This window comes from Pinus tabuliformis, chromosome 3_1, assembly GCF_031772625.1.
Source record: "Pinus tabuliformis cultivar Carrire ecotype Pingquan chromosome 3_1, CPIR1, whole genome shotgun sequence".
Lineage (NCBI taxonomy): Eukaryota > Viridiplantae > Streptophyta > Pinopsida > Pinales > Pinaceae > Pinus > Pinus tabuliformis.
The window spans coordinates 953,019,108-953,033,606 of record NC_142301.1 but is presented as its reverse complement, the minus strand read 5'-3'; the positions used below and the strand labels follow the sequence as shown (position 1 = coordinate 953,033,606).

Sequence of the window (14,499 nt, the reverse complement as noted above, 5' to 3'; positions counted from 1 at the left end):
TCTTTATTCAAATGTTTATGCCATTCTGAAGATCTCTTAGAAGTTGGAATTAACAGGTATATATATATCTATTCTCTCGACCTGATGTTCCTGAGAAGATTGAAATTTGAACAATTTGTCAATGCATTCATGCACTTTCAAAGAAATCATGTTCAAGGCATTTGCATATGCCTTATTTTTTCATATGTGACAAAAGGAGGTGGCTTGGTGTCTGAGATGAAAATTGGTTGAGTAGAATTTAGTTCTTCTATCCAATGCTCTCCTTATTTTTGATGACCTAAAGGTTTTATATAATGTTGTTGAACTTCGTAAAGAGAAAATGGAATTTATTGTTTCTTTTCCTATGTCATGTTGAATATGCCCAGTAGCATATTGGGCAGTTGGGTTATCTATAATTTAGATTAGACAGTTCCAATTTGGATCAGAGTTGGTACAGGTACCCACTTTCTCATTTTTACTTGGGAAGTTTGTGTTTATCGTCACCATTGTCATATTACAAAAATTACAATAGTATTGTATTACATGTCATATAATATTAAAATAAATCCTTTGTAACTTATAAACAAAGCCCCATCCCTTTTACATTACATTAAAATTTAAGCCAATTCATGCACATATATCATTTGACCCCAATCTAATACATATGCTAGCATTTAAAACTAGATGGAGGTTAAGCGGGCCTCAGGTTATCGTCATGCATACATTGGAAAAAACCATGTGTGGTGTCATGGAAAACCATAAATAGCCTCGCGATGATCCTCTGTTGATTTTTGGAAAAGTAGGGGAGAATCGCCGAAATAAATCCCAACCATCCATCTTGTAATGCGTTGTTTGGGGAATTTGCTTCCCTACAGTTCCCCTTAGCATAACCTCTATGCACTTCAAATTTTCAGGATTTCATTGATACGGGAATGAGAATTACTGAGTTGTCGATCGCTATTCAAAGTGTTGTATGTATATTGTCTTATAAAGGGAATGAATTGCAAAATGCGAACACAAAAAAATGTTGTTAAATCCAGGTCATGAAACTACTTGTTGACTTACTCAATCACATCTTTCATGTGAGTTTAGGTAGCATCGAATGTGCTCTAGCCATGAAAATTGGTGGAGAGGCTAAGGCGCATGAGATCTCCAAGACCCAGAAATCGTTTGGGGAAATTCCTCGATGGAGAGATATTAAAATAATTAATATTTTTAATGAGACCCTAAGTCTAAACTTAGGAAAATTAAAATATTAATGTGTATTAATATAATATGGGTGAGAAAGTTCTAAATAATGAGGATCAAGCCAGATCTAATCTTAGTCGTTGATTAGGGACTTAATCTCGGCTGTTGAATCGTCAACAGGAAAAGTATAAGAGGAGGCTTGAGGGTCAGTTGGAGATACACCAAGACACCAAGAGAGATCAGTCAGTTCGATTTTCTGGGGCGAGGTTTGCTGAGGAAATCGAACAAGTGATCAGTTGCAGTGAGGGGCAGTTCGGCAAGAGGCCAAAGAATACATATTAGAGAGGCAGTAGAGTGCCAGAAGAGGTAGCGCAAAGCCTAGGAAGGCTGACGCAAAGGCAACAAGGGTTGACACAGAGGCTAAGGAGGCCAGTGCAAAAGATGCAGAGGGCAAAATAAGTTCATGCAGAGGCCATAGAGGCTGACGAATTTGACGCAGAGAGCTTCAGAGGCTGCACTGAGGAATTCTTTGGGGAAGACTGAGGGCAGATTAGCCGGGAGAGGGTGATGCAGTTTTGAAGAGGGTGACATAGTTCCAAAGGAGTGCATGGAGCGGCGTTCGCTGTCCAACACAAGGAACATCCGTAGTCACTATGGGATTGTTCATCCGGCTACTAATTTTCCGGAATATCTATCTCCGAATAGAGGTATTTATGCCAATGATATTCTCTAAAGGGTGAGTCATTTCTGGCACCCTAGTTGTATTCAAAATATACTTAATAATAAAACCCTCTATATATTGCACCAGTTTTCCAGCATTGGGTTTTTCCGGGGATGATTGTCCAAAAATAATGGTGTCCTTTGTGTTTTCTCAGTTTATTTCATTTGTTAATCTGTATATTTGTGAGGGTTTCATTTGTGTTTACTTTGATCTTTATGCATTTAAATAACTTGTTAATGTAAAGAACAAGTAGGAGATAGTAAACTAGAAAATGTAGTAGGGATTTCTGATGTGTTAGATTCTTAAATTTTCACATTGTATCAGAGCGATTGCAGATCAAGGAGGGTTGGAGACACCAGCAGGAGAAATTTGAGGATTTGCAGCAGTGAAGCAACTGTCCCAAGAGACAACGTTGTTCCAGAGCTGAAGAGGCAAGAGGAGGAGTGACACAGTGCTAAGAGGGTGACGTAGAGGCTCACGCATAGCCTGCATCAGCATTCTGAGCCAAGAGGAGAGCCAGCACAAAGGCAGAGGAGGGGCAGATCAAGCCTATGCAGTGCCCGGTCATCTTTCTCAGTGAGGAAGGATTGACGCTGAGGCCAGGAGGATCTGATCCAACTCTCATTGTGATTGCATAGAGCCGGAAGGGCTTAGATTCTTCAGTTGCAGAGGCTAAGGGAGCTGTGCAGATTGTGATTTGAGGAGCTGGTGGGACATTGTTTCTGTATGTGCAAAACAATGTCTAAGGAGACAGAACCAAGGTAGAGGGAAGCACTACCTCGATAGATTTCTAGCCAAGAAATCCAGATCCGAGTTGCAGCAGAAAAGGGGGATTGGAGAGGAGTGATTCGACAGTTAGCAGATTTCCAGGAGGGAAGTCGAGACTCAGAGGGAGCCTAGGAGAGGAGAAGATATGGCAGTGAACGGATTGAGGGATCACGAGAGATTGGATGGGGCTTCCAATTTTGTCATCTGGAAGGCCAGGATCCTGGCGATCCTAGATAAACATCGCGTCAAGGACAAACATAGGAAAGGAAATAATGTTGAAATTTACCCAAGAGATGGAATCAAAACTAACTCTTATTCTTCAACCTCCAAGATATTTCTTCATTACATTAGTTTTATAGTTTGCAGAATCTGAATCCTTACTTCTTTGTTGTGCTCGTATTTTATTTTTGCTCCTAGCATAACTATTCTTAATCAATTTCAATACTGATTTCAAACAATTATACAACTGTTTACTTATTGAGAAAATTTAAAATAATAAAATTACAAAAATAGTGATTTAATATTATATCTATATCTATATATTATCTAACATATATAATATTAAAATAAATCCTTTGTAACTTATAAAAAAAGCCCCATCCCTTTTACATTACATTAAAATTTACACCAAATCATGCACATATATCATTTGACCCCAATCTAATACATATGCTATCATTTAAAACTAGATGGAGGTTAAGCGAGCCTCAGGCTATCGTCATGCATACGTTGGAAAAAACCATGTGTGGTGTCATGGAAAAGCATAAATAGCCTCTAAGATATTTCCTCATTACATTAGTTTTATAGTTTGCAGAATCTGAATCCTTACTTCTTTGTTGTGCTCGTATTTTATTTTTGCTCCTAGCATAACTATTCTTAATCAATTTCAATACTGATTTTAAACAATTATACAACTGTTTACTTATTGAGAAAATTTAAAATAATAAGATTACAAAAATAGTGATTTAATATTATATCTATGTCTATATATTATATAACATATATGATATTTAAGTAAATCCTTTGTAACTTATAAACAAAGCCCCATCCCTTTTACATTACATTAAAATTTACGCCAATTCACGCACATATATCATTTGACCCCAATCTAATACATATGCTAGCATTTAAAACTAGATGGAGGTTAAGCGGGCCGCAGGTTATCATCATGCATACGTTGGAAAAAACCATGTGTGGTGTCATGGAAAACCATAAATAGCCTCCCGACGATCCTCTGTTGGTTTCTGGAAAAGTAGGGGAGAATCGTCGAAATAAATCCCAACCATCCATCTTGTAATGAGTTGTTTGGGGAATTCACTTCTTGACAATTCCCCTTAGCATAACCTCTGTGCACTTCAAATTGTCAAGATTTCGTTGATATGGGAATGAGAATTTCTGACTTGTCGATCACTATTCAAAGTGTTGTATGTATATTGTCTTATAAAGGGAATGAACAGCAGAATGCGAACACAAACAAATTTTGTTAAATCTAGGTCATGAAATTGCTTGTTGACTTAATCACATCTTTCATGTTGATTTTTGGTAGCATCGGATGTGCTCTAGCCATGAAAATTGGTGGAGAGGCTAAGGCGCATGAGATATCCAAGACCCAGAAATCGTTTGGGGAAATTCATGGATGGAGAGATATTAAAATAATTAATATTTTTAATGAGACCCTAAGTCTAAACATAGGAAAATTAAAATATTAATGTGTATTAATATAATATGGGTGATAAATTTCTAAATAATGAGGATCAAGCTAGATCTAATCTTAGTCCTTGATGAGGGACTTAATCTCGGCCGTTGAATCGTCAACAGGGAAAGTATAAGAGGAGGCTTGAGGGTCAGTTGGAGATACACCTAGACACCAAGAGAGATCAGTGAGTTCGATTTTCTGGGGCGAGGTTTGCTGAGGAAATCGAACAAGTGATCAGTTGCAATGAGGGGCAGTTCTGCAGGATGCCAAAGAATACATATTGGAGAAGCAACAGAGTGCCATAAGAGGTAGCACAAAGCCTAGGAAGGCTGACGCAAAGGCAACAAGGGTTGATGCAGAGGCTAAGGAGGCCAACGCAAAAGATGCGAAGGGCCAAATAAGTTGATGCAGAGGCTGACGAATTTGACGTAGAGAGCTTCAGAGGCTACGCTGAGGAATTCTTTGGGGAAGACTGAGGGCAAATTAGACGGGAGAGGGTGACGAAGTTCTGAAGAGGGTGACACAGTTCCAGAGGAGTGCATGGAGCAACGTTCACTATCCAGCACAAGGAACATCCCTAGTCACTATGGGATTTTTCATCTGGCTGCTAATTTTCCGGAATATCTATCTCCGAATAGAAATATTTATGCCAAGGATATTCTCTGAAGGGTGAGCCATTTTTGGCACCCTAGTTGTATTCAAAATTTTCTTAATAATAAAACCCTCTATATGCTGCACCAGTTTTCCCACATTGGGTTTTTCTGGGGACAATTGTGAAAAAATAATAGTGTCCCTTGTGTTGTCTCAGTTTATTTCAGTTGTTGATTTGTATATTTGTGAGGGTTGCATTTGTGTTTACTTCGATCTTTATGCATTTAAATAACTTGTTAATGTAAAGAACAAGTAGGAGATAGTAAACCAGAAAATGCAGTAGGGATTTACAGCAGTGAAGTAGTTGTCTCGAGAGACAGCGTTGTTCCAGAGCTGAAGAGGCAAGAGGAGGAGTGACACAGTGCTAAGAGGGTGACGTAGAGGCTCACGCAGAGCCTGCGTCAGCATTCTGATCCAGGAGGAGAGCTAGCGCAGAGGGAGAGGAGGGGAAGGTCATGATTATGCACTGCCCAGTCATCTTTCTATGTCAGGAAAGATTGATGCTGAGGCCAGGAGGAGTTGATCCAGCTCTCACTATGATTGCGTAGAGCCAGAAGGGCTTAGATTCTTCAGTTTCCGGGCTAAGGGAGCTGTACAGATTGTGATTTGAGGAGCTGGTGGGACATTGTTTCTGTCTGTGCATAACAATGTATAAGGAGACAGAACCAAGGTAGAGGGAATAACTACCTCAACGGATTTCCAACCAAGAAATCCAGATCTGAGTTGCAGCAGAAAAGGGGGATTGGAGAGGAGTGATTCGACAGATGGCAGATTTCCAGGAGGGAATTCGAGACTCATAGGGAGTCTAGGAGAGGAGCAGAGATGGCAGTGAACAGATTGAGGGATCAGGATAGATTGGATGGGGCTTCCAATTTTGTCATCTGGAAGGCCAGGATCCTGGAAATCCTGGATAAACATCGCATCAAGGACAATGCCTTGAAAACCATAGATGTCCCAGTTGACCCGAATGCAAATGAGAAGTATGAGGAGGCCATGGCATAAGCGAAATGCATGATCCTAGATGGGGTCAAGGATCATGTCATACCACATATTACTGAGAAGAACACAACAAATGAGATGTGGCAGAAGCTGACCACCTTATACCATGGCTCTCCCTTGCAATGGAATATGCTATCGAAGAATTAGCTGAGGTCATATCAGATTCAGAAAGGAGAGGAGATAGATTCGTTCCTTCTCAGGTTACAAGGAATTCACAACCAACTTACTTATGTGGGGTCTACACCAGATCCAGAGTTTATGGTCAGGAATTCTCTGAATACAGTCTCCAAGGACTGGGAGACATTTGTCCAAAGAATTTTGGGTAGAGAGACTCTCCCCAGTTGGGAAGAGATGTGAGCAGCTCTTCGATAAGAATAGATCATGAGGTAGACCAAGGTGGGGAGTAGTGGTAAGGGAGTTCGAGTCAAGAAAGAGGAGGAGGAGGATGCGGCTCTAGCATCTGCGGAACAACAAGAGAAGAGGAAGAGGAAGGAAATCTCCAAGGTCAAGTGCTTCAATTGTGGGGAGTTGGGACATTATGCATCTCAGTGCCCTAGGAACAAAGACAAGGGAGGAGCTTTCGACTCAAAGGCAGCTCCAACAAAGGTGGAGAAGGATGTCGAGACCGATGACGATTGTTCCATGAGTTCTCATACACCTCTAGAGAAGAGGTGGGTTGACATCGAGTTGTAGTCAGGAGGACTACATACGAGGGAAGGATCCTTGAGGTACCCAAACTCTTGGATCACATCTGGCTACAGGAGCCCTTAACGACAAGAGCATGGTGACAAGTGTCGGGTGGAGCAAAGTGTGATGGAGTGCCAAGGCAGTGCTAGAGTGCAGAAGTCTGTAGCAACGCAACAGAGGTTGCAGCAGTGCGAGAGGCACAAAGGTATTTGCAACAACACAGTGGCAACATAGGGAGCACAGGATATCAATAGAGGTAGTTTCAATATCACGAGGCTTTTAGACTAAACGAGATGTCATTATTTGGGGGAAGTCAGTTACCTACTTCTCGGTAACTGAGTTGTAGTGCAACAGTTAACAGTGGCAATGCTATGGGCAACATGATGCAGCATGTTGAGAGGGAGCTACAGTACAAATGTAGTAGTGGAAGTGGCAGTGTCATGGGCAGAAGTACAAGAAGTAGCAGTGCAGAGGATGTGAGGCAACAGGCCAAACATTAGCACAAGTACAGATGCGGAGGATCAGTGTGATGTTTCTATGGTGAATCATTACTAGAGCACATTCCTTGCTAAGAGGGAGTGTTGATTTTGGTAGCTTCAGATGTGCTATAGCCATGAAAATTTTTGGGGAGGCTAAGAAACATGATATCTCCAAGACCCAAAAATCGTCTGGGAAAATTCCACCTAGATGGAGAGATATTAAAATAATTAATATTTTTAATGAGACCCTAATTCTAAACTTAGGAAAATTAAAATATTAATGTGTATTAATATAATATGAGTGAGAAAGTTCTAAATAACGAGGATCAAGCAATATCTAATCTTAGCCGTTGATTAGGGAATTAATCTCGGCCGTTGAATCGTCAATAGGAAAAGTATAAGAGGAGGCTTGAGGATCAGTTGGAGATACACCAAGACACCAAGAGAGATCAGTTGGTTAGATTTTCTGGGGCGAGGTTTGCTGAGGAAATCAAACAAGTGATTAGTTGCAGCGAGGGGTAGTTCGGCAGGAGACTGAAGAATACATATTAGAGACGAAGCAGAGTGCTTGAAGAGGCATCATAGAGCCTAGGAAGGTTGACGCAGAGGCAGCAAGGGTTGACATAGAGGCTAAGGAGGCTAGCGCAGAAGACGCAGAGGGCCAAATAAGCTGACATAGAGGCCATAGACACTGACAAAGTTAACGCAACAATCTTCAGAGGCTGCGCTAATGAAATCTATGGGGTAGACTGAGAGCAGATTAGCCGGGAGAGGGTGACAGAGTTCTAAAGAGGGTGACACAGTTCCAGAGGAGTGCGTGGAGTAGCTTTCATTTTCCAACACAAGGAACAACCGTAGTCACTGTGGGATTTTTCATCTGGCTGCTGATTTGCTGGAATATCTGTCTCCGAATAGAGTTATTTCTGCCAAGGATATTCTCTGAAGGGTGGGTCATTTCTAGCACCCTAATTGTATTCAAAATCTGCTTAATAATAAAACCCTATATATGCTACACCGATTTTCTCGCATTGGGTTTTTCCAGGGACGATTGTCCAAAAATAACAGTGTCCCTTGTGTTGTCTCAGTTTATTTTAGTTGTTGATTTGTATATTTGTGAAGGCTGCATTTTTGTTTACTTCGATATTTATGCATTTAAATAACTTGATAATGTAAAGAACAAGTAGGAGATAGTAAACCATAAAATGCAGTAGGGGTTTTTGATGTGTTAGATTAAATTTTTTTCACATTTCACACTTTCAAGCTTGCCCATTATAACATCTTCTCCAAATTCATTATTTACACCAAACATTCTAGTTACCTTGGCTTATGAGACCTCCAAATTTGTTTTTCAATGCTATCATCTTAGTCAATCCTTTTCCTAAAGTAGAAAGAAACTATAATAATCACAATGTATGGCCAGTTGGAGAAATGTCAAAAACTATGACTAAATAATCCATAGTTTATACTAATTTGAGCACTTCGTGAAGCTCATTGCCTCATCTATGTCTGGAATTGCATTTGCAAGCTCAAATACAAATTTTTTCATCACCTTCAACATTAGAATTCATCTCCATGGCATATAGTTTCAGGAATTCCCACACTAGCGTGTGAGTTTTGGTGAATTTCTATTGAAATGAATTGTTTAAGTTGTCATTGCTCATGAGGAAAGCCAACAAAATTTGTTTTTAAATGACAATACTCTCTGTGATCAAGGATTTGTCAATAATAGGTTGACCTATGCATGATCCTCTTAGAGAATATTGAAATTTGCTATAAACCCCGATGAGAGAAAGATTCAATGCTTTTACAGTGATAATGTATCTAAATGACCAATAATGATATGGCTCCAACATTGTCCTTCAATTCAATGATCTGTTCAATCGAGTCATTCGACAATTTTAATTTCTATTTGAAAAGAAAACACTTTTAATTGGAAGGAATTAAATTCGTGGTAGCATTTTCACACTCCCCTCCCCCCCCCACATAGACTACACCTTTGCTTATGCTAACAATTTCTCTCTATAAGTGAAGTTGTATGGCAACTATGACCAAGTTATGGATGATCCATATGTGGATGTTGTGCACATTACTTTACCCATAATCTTGAATGGGCTCTCAATATCAACAACTAATAAAATCCACTATGCAATCATACATGAATAACTGCGGAGTTATAACAATGTGGCCATGAGGTTGAGATTTTGAGCAATAGAAAGACATTCTTTCATTATTAATTCATCCCAATGCAACATTTCAACTGGCAATTCTGGCATGTAATATAGTACTATGGTAATTTTTGTAATATGACAATGGTGACGAAAAACACAAACTTCCCAAGTAAAAATGAGAAATTGGGTACCTGTACCAACTCTAATCCAAATTGGAATCTTACTAGACTGTCTAATCTAAATTATAGATAACCCAACTGCCCAATATGCTACTGGGCATATTCAACATGACATAGGAAAAGAAACAATAAATTCCATTTTCTCTTTACGAAGTTCAAAAACATTATATAAAATATTTAGGTCATCAAAAATAAGGAGAGCATTGGATAGAAGAACTAAATTCTACTCAACCAATTTTCATTTCAGACACCAAGCCACCTCCTTTTGTCACATATGAAAAAATAAGGCATATGCAAATGCCTTGAACATGATTTCTTTGAAAGTGCATGAATGCATAGACAAATTGTTCAGATGTCCACCTTCTCAGGAACATCAAGTGGAGAGAATAGATATATATACCTGTTAATTCCAACTTCTGAGAGATCTTCATAATGGCATAAGCATTTGAATAAAGAAAATATTTATCAATTTTTTGCACCAAATCACTAATTATTTTAAATACTTTGAACTGTATTTCTCCGCCAACAAGTAAATCTACAACAAAGTCCTCATCGTGAAATATATCTCTAAAACTTGTTTTATCCTTATCTTTGTTTGTGTCCCTATTGTTACCCTGATTTTCCTCTGATTTTGTTTCCTTTCTGGACCTTGTTTGTTAAAATCTAAGGGTTATATGTATGCAAAATTTAGTTACAACATTGGCTTCACTTAGGGACAATGTTTTGCTTTCAAGACACTGGGCATGGAGTCAAAATTCTTTGAATCTTTGAACTGTAATATTTGAAAATATCCCTAAAAATTATTCTTTGGAACTGTTGCCTTATTCACCAACTGAAATAATGAAATAAAGGTAATGCAAAATGAAAAATTAAATGCTTTGTGGATGAGCTTATTTATGTATAGTTTGTATTATAAATAAGGTTGGTTTCAATCAAATGTAATCAACCTTCCAGCGAAACTATGCCAACTTTTGAGTGTTGGGCCTTACACCAGCCTCTTGTTCTTGGATTTTGAAAATAAGACCAGGCGTGAACAACAAAAATTATTTAGATGAAAAATATAATGCATACCCCCATACTGATGTTGGTTTCTAACTATAGAAAACTATCATATAATCTGCTACAAGGTCATAAAATTCATGAGAGAAAAAATTACCTTGGTGAGCAGCTTCATTTTATTTGAAGCCTAATTAATATACCGATCTACTTTTGGTTGTGTAGTTAATAATGCTAGATCTATGATTATAATGATGGTATGATCTGAATGTGCTTACGGTGATATGTGATTTTGATAGTGAATTATGCAGAATGAGAGTTGTGATTACAACGAAGGTTTGGTTTAGTAATTTAAGATCTGTATGTAGGTTTTCTTCTAAATAGTCACGTACATAAGCAAATCTGTTTCTGTTTAGTCGCGTATATATTCTAAGATATGTTTTCAGTACATTGGAAGTTGTATACAGGTGTTGCACATGATAAGAATGTATATATGCAGGTCTGTTTAATAACAATCGCATATATATTTTGAGTTATATATGGTTAGGGTTTACAATATTGTTTGATGATAACAATGAATGAGTTATGTTATATTTGCTACTGTATGTCAATGATGTCTTGATAAGCATGACCTGTATCTAACAATGTTGATTGGATTGATTAGGTTGTGGCTTGGTATATTGATCAGTGATGATGTTGCATTATGATTGGGTATTCAATGAGTCAGTATTGATATATATGTGATTAATTGTTGTTGTGACTCAATACAATGATTCAATTTGACAATGTTACAGTATTGAGTGATTTTAGATCCGTACGCAGATGTTATGCAATAGGAGGCACACATATACACGTCTTCTTCATAACAATCGCGTATATATTTTGAAGTTCATTTGTTCATGGTTTGCAGTGTTGCTTGATGATGACAGTTCATGAGTTTTGATGTATTTGTTGTGTTGGGTTGTGTTATATTCTTTCCACGACTACCTACGGTCTTTTGCATGGATTTCGCACATGGTTTTGGGCATGATGGTTTTTTGTCCATGGTATTTTGTAGATCCGGTCAAGGGAACCACGATTATGTTCTAATCCAGGGTTAATGGATTGGGGTTTATGGGTGCTTCTGCATGTATATATATGTATTGTAACATTGAAAGGAACATATTGAAAAATCAATTTGCTAGTCCCATTTTTGGGATCCAGGAAGAAAATATTTGTGTATATCTGTTTTATGTTTTATCTCTCGCCATTGTTTATTTTTTATTTTTAGAATTTGTATGCAGGTAAGTTCTGTACGGGATTAAATCCTACATGTTGTTGTCTGTCAATGATGTCTTGATCAAGATGTTTTGTATCTATTGTGGATTACTTGTGCATTGATTTAATATGGTTGGAATGGTTGGTTGAGATTCAGTTCAATAATTGGTTTTCTATAGTTCAATGGAATGATGTTACAATGATTTAGTTGGTTCAATGATTATATTTCAAATGTAGTATTCAGTTTGGTATTGAGCATAATGTTGGGTGTGTGTCCATTGTGAAAAATTGATGAAAGGTGGCATACAGGTTATTTGATGATTGTTTGACAGGTGGATCGAGTCTAAAATATTATGTAACGTGGTCCATAAGAGGTGATGAGAGTTGAAGCCTTTAATAAGGTAAACAAAGCTTCCTTCCAGTGGTGGTTGGTAAATTTGTTCAGGGGGTAGGTGCTCCCTTCTGGTAGGAGTCGGTAAACGAGATTATGGGATTGTAGCTCCCTTTCAGTGGGCGCTGGAGAACGAGTGGAGGTTGTAGCCTCTAGCAGGTGGGTGCCTGCATGCTGGTAAGAGTTTGCACCAGTACAAGATGTAATGAATATTTTCTTTATATAATAAGAAAGAAGACAAAGACGACAACAGTGGTGGTTTTCTACCACATTGGGTTTCCACCTAAAATCTTGGTGTTCATATATGTTGATGCATTTCTTATGTGTTAATGATTTATCTTCTCTTTACTACTTATGGTTTTTGCTTAATAAATGAATAATGAAATAATGATGCACTCGTTAAGGATAAATAGTTGATGAAACATATGAAAAGTTAGTTATCTGGATATACGCAATTTTCATTCACTAGAGTTACGTACTCACGTCGGTTTCATAAAGAATAATATCGTACATAATTCTGAATATGAAATTGAAAGTTTAAGTGAATTAATAATACTAATTCACACCCCCGCCACCCCCCTCTCAATATTTTTCCTAACAAAAATTTCCTACCAACCATGTTTCCTTCAAAAGAATCACATTCTATTTTCCCAAGGAGAAAAAACCCAGGTCCAAAGAAGGATGGATTCCATCTCCTTCACAAATTTACTTGGGCACTCATTGTGCATCCACGAGAAGGGGGCTACACAAATAGGGCGAACAAGAGGTGACTAAATTAGAGATATTCAAGTCATTATCTCTGGAGTAAAGATTTAAAAACGAGTAAGACACACGATAGATCAGGAAAGAACCCGTTGTTCCCTTTAGACAACCTTTGGCCGTAGGAGGTCAGTGCCTAGGACATTTACAAGAACACATGAAGATTTTAAATATATGGCTAGAGAGAGAGACTATGAGAGATGCAATGAATAATCTAGTTTTGAAACCTATCATTCAAAACAAGGATGACCAAGCCAATCATGATCACAGAGTTTAAATTACAAAGATGGCTAGAAGAAAGATGAAGAGGGACAGGGTTTTACAACTCAGGAACTTAAGAATCTAAGTTCAAACTCTACAAAAAGAATAGTGAAAAGGAAAAGAAATTGTGTATGAATTCCTGGAAGTGGAGCACCCATTAAGGGATTTAAAATGAAAAATAAGTACCATTTATGAGGTAAACTCATACTCCCAATTTAAAGGCCCTGCTGCTACATACACTTGTCCAAGAGAAGAAAAACATAATTTAAATGACAAACACGGGAAAGGAAATAATGTTGCAATTTACCCAAGAGATGGAATCAAAACTGACTCTTATTCTTCAATATCCAAGTTATTTCTTCATTACATTAGTTCTATAGTTTGCAGAATCTGAAGCCTTACTTCTCTGTTGTGCTAGTATTTTATTTTTGTTCCTAGTATAATTGTTCTTAATCAATTTCAATACTTATTTTAAATAATTATACAATTGTTTACTTATTGAGAAAATTTAAAATAATAAAATTAATATATATATATATATATATATATATATATATATATATATATATATATATATTATATAACATATATAATATTAAAATAAATCCTTTGTAACTTATAAACAAAGCCCCACTCCTTTTACAATACTTTAAAATTTACGCCAATTCATGAACATATATCATTTGACCCCAATCTAATATATATTCTAGCATTTAAAACTGGATGGAGGTTAAGCAAGCCCCAGGCTATCGTCATGCATATGTTGGAAAAAACCATGTGTGGTGTCATGGAAAACCATAAATGGCCTCCTAATGATCCTCTGTCCATTTCTAGAAAAGTAGTGGAGAATCGTCGAAATAAATCCCAACCATCCATCTTGTAATGCGTTGTTTAGGGGATTCGCTTCCCGACAGTTCCCCTTAGCATAACCTTCGTGCACTTCTAATTGTCAGGATTTCGTTGATATGGGAATGAGAATTCATGAGTTGTCGATTACTATTCAAAGCGTTGTATGTATATTGTCTTATAAAGGGAATGAATTGCAGAATGCGAACACAAAAAAAAAATGTTGTTAAATCCAGGTCACGAAACTGCTTGTTGACTTACTCAATCACATCTTTCATGTTGATTTTTGGTAGCATCGAATGTGCTCTAGCCATGAAAATTGGTCGAGAAGCTAAGGCGCATGAGATCTCCAAGACCCAGAAATTGTTTGGGGAAATTCATGGATGGAGAGATATTAAAATAATTAATATTTTTTCTGAGACCCTATGTCTAAACTTAGGAAAATTAAAATATTAATGTGCACTAATATAATAT

At 37.6% G+C, this 14,499-nt stretch overlaps 2 pseudogenes; both read right to left on the bottom strand.

Moving 5' to 3' along the window:
• Window positions 1-881: 881 nt before the first annotated feature.
• LOC149190946 (ATPase GET3A pseudogene) lies at window positions 882-8,829 on the bottom strand (annotated as a pseudogene).
• A 5,270-nt stretch (window positions 8,830-14,099) lies between these two features.
• Window positions 14,100-14,499, bottom strand: part of LOC149190945 (ATPase GET3A pseudogene) — a 35,512-nt pseudogene continuing 35,112 nt past the window's right edge.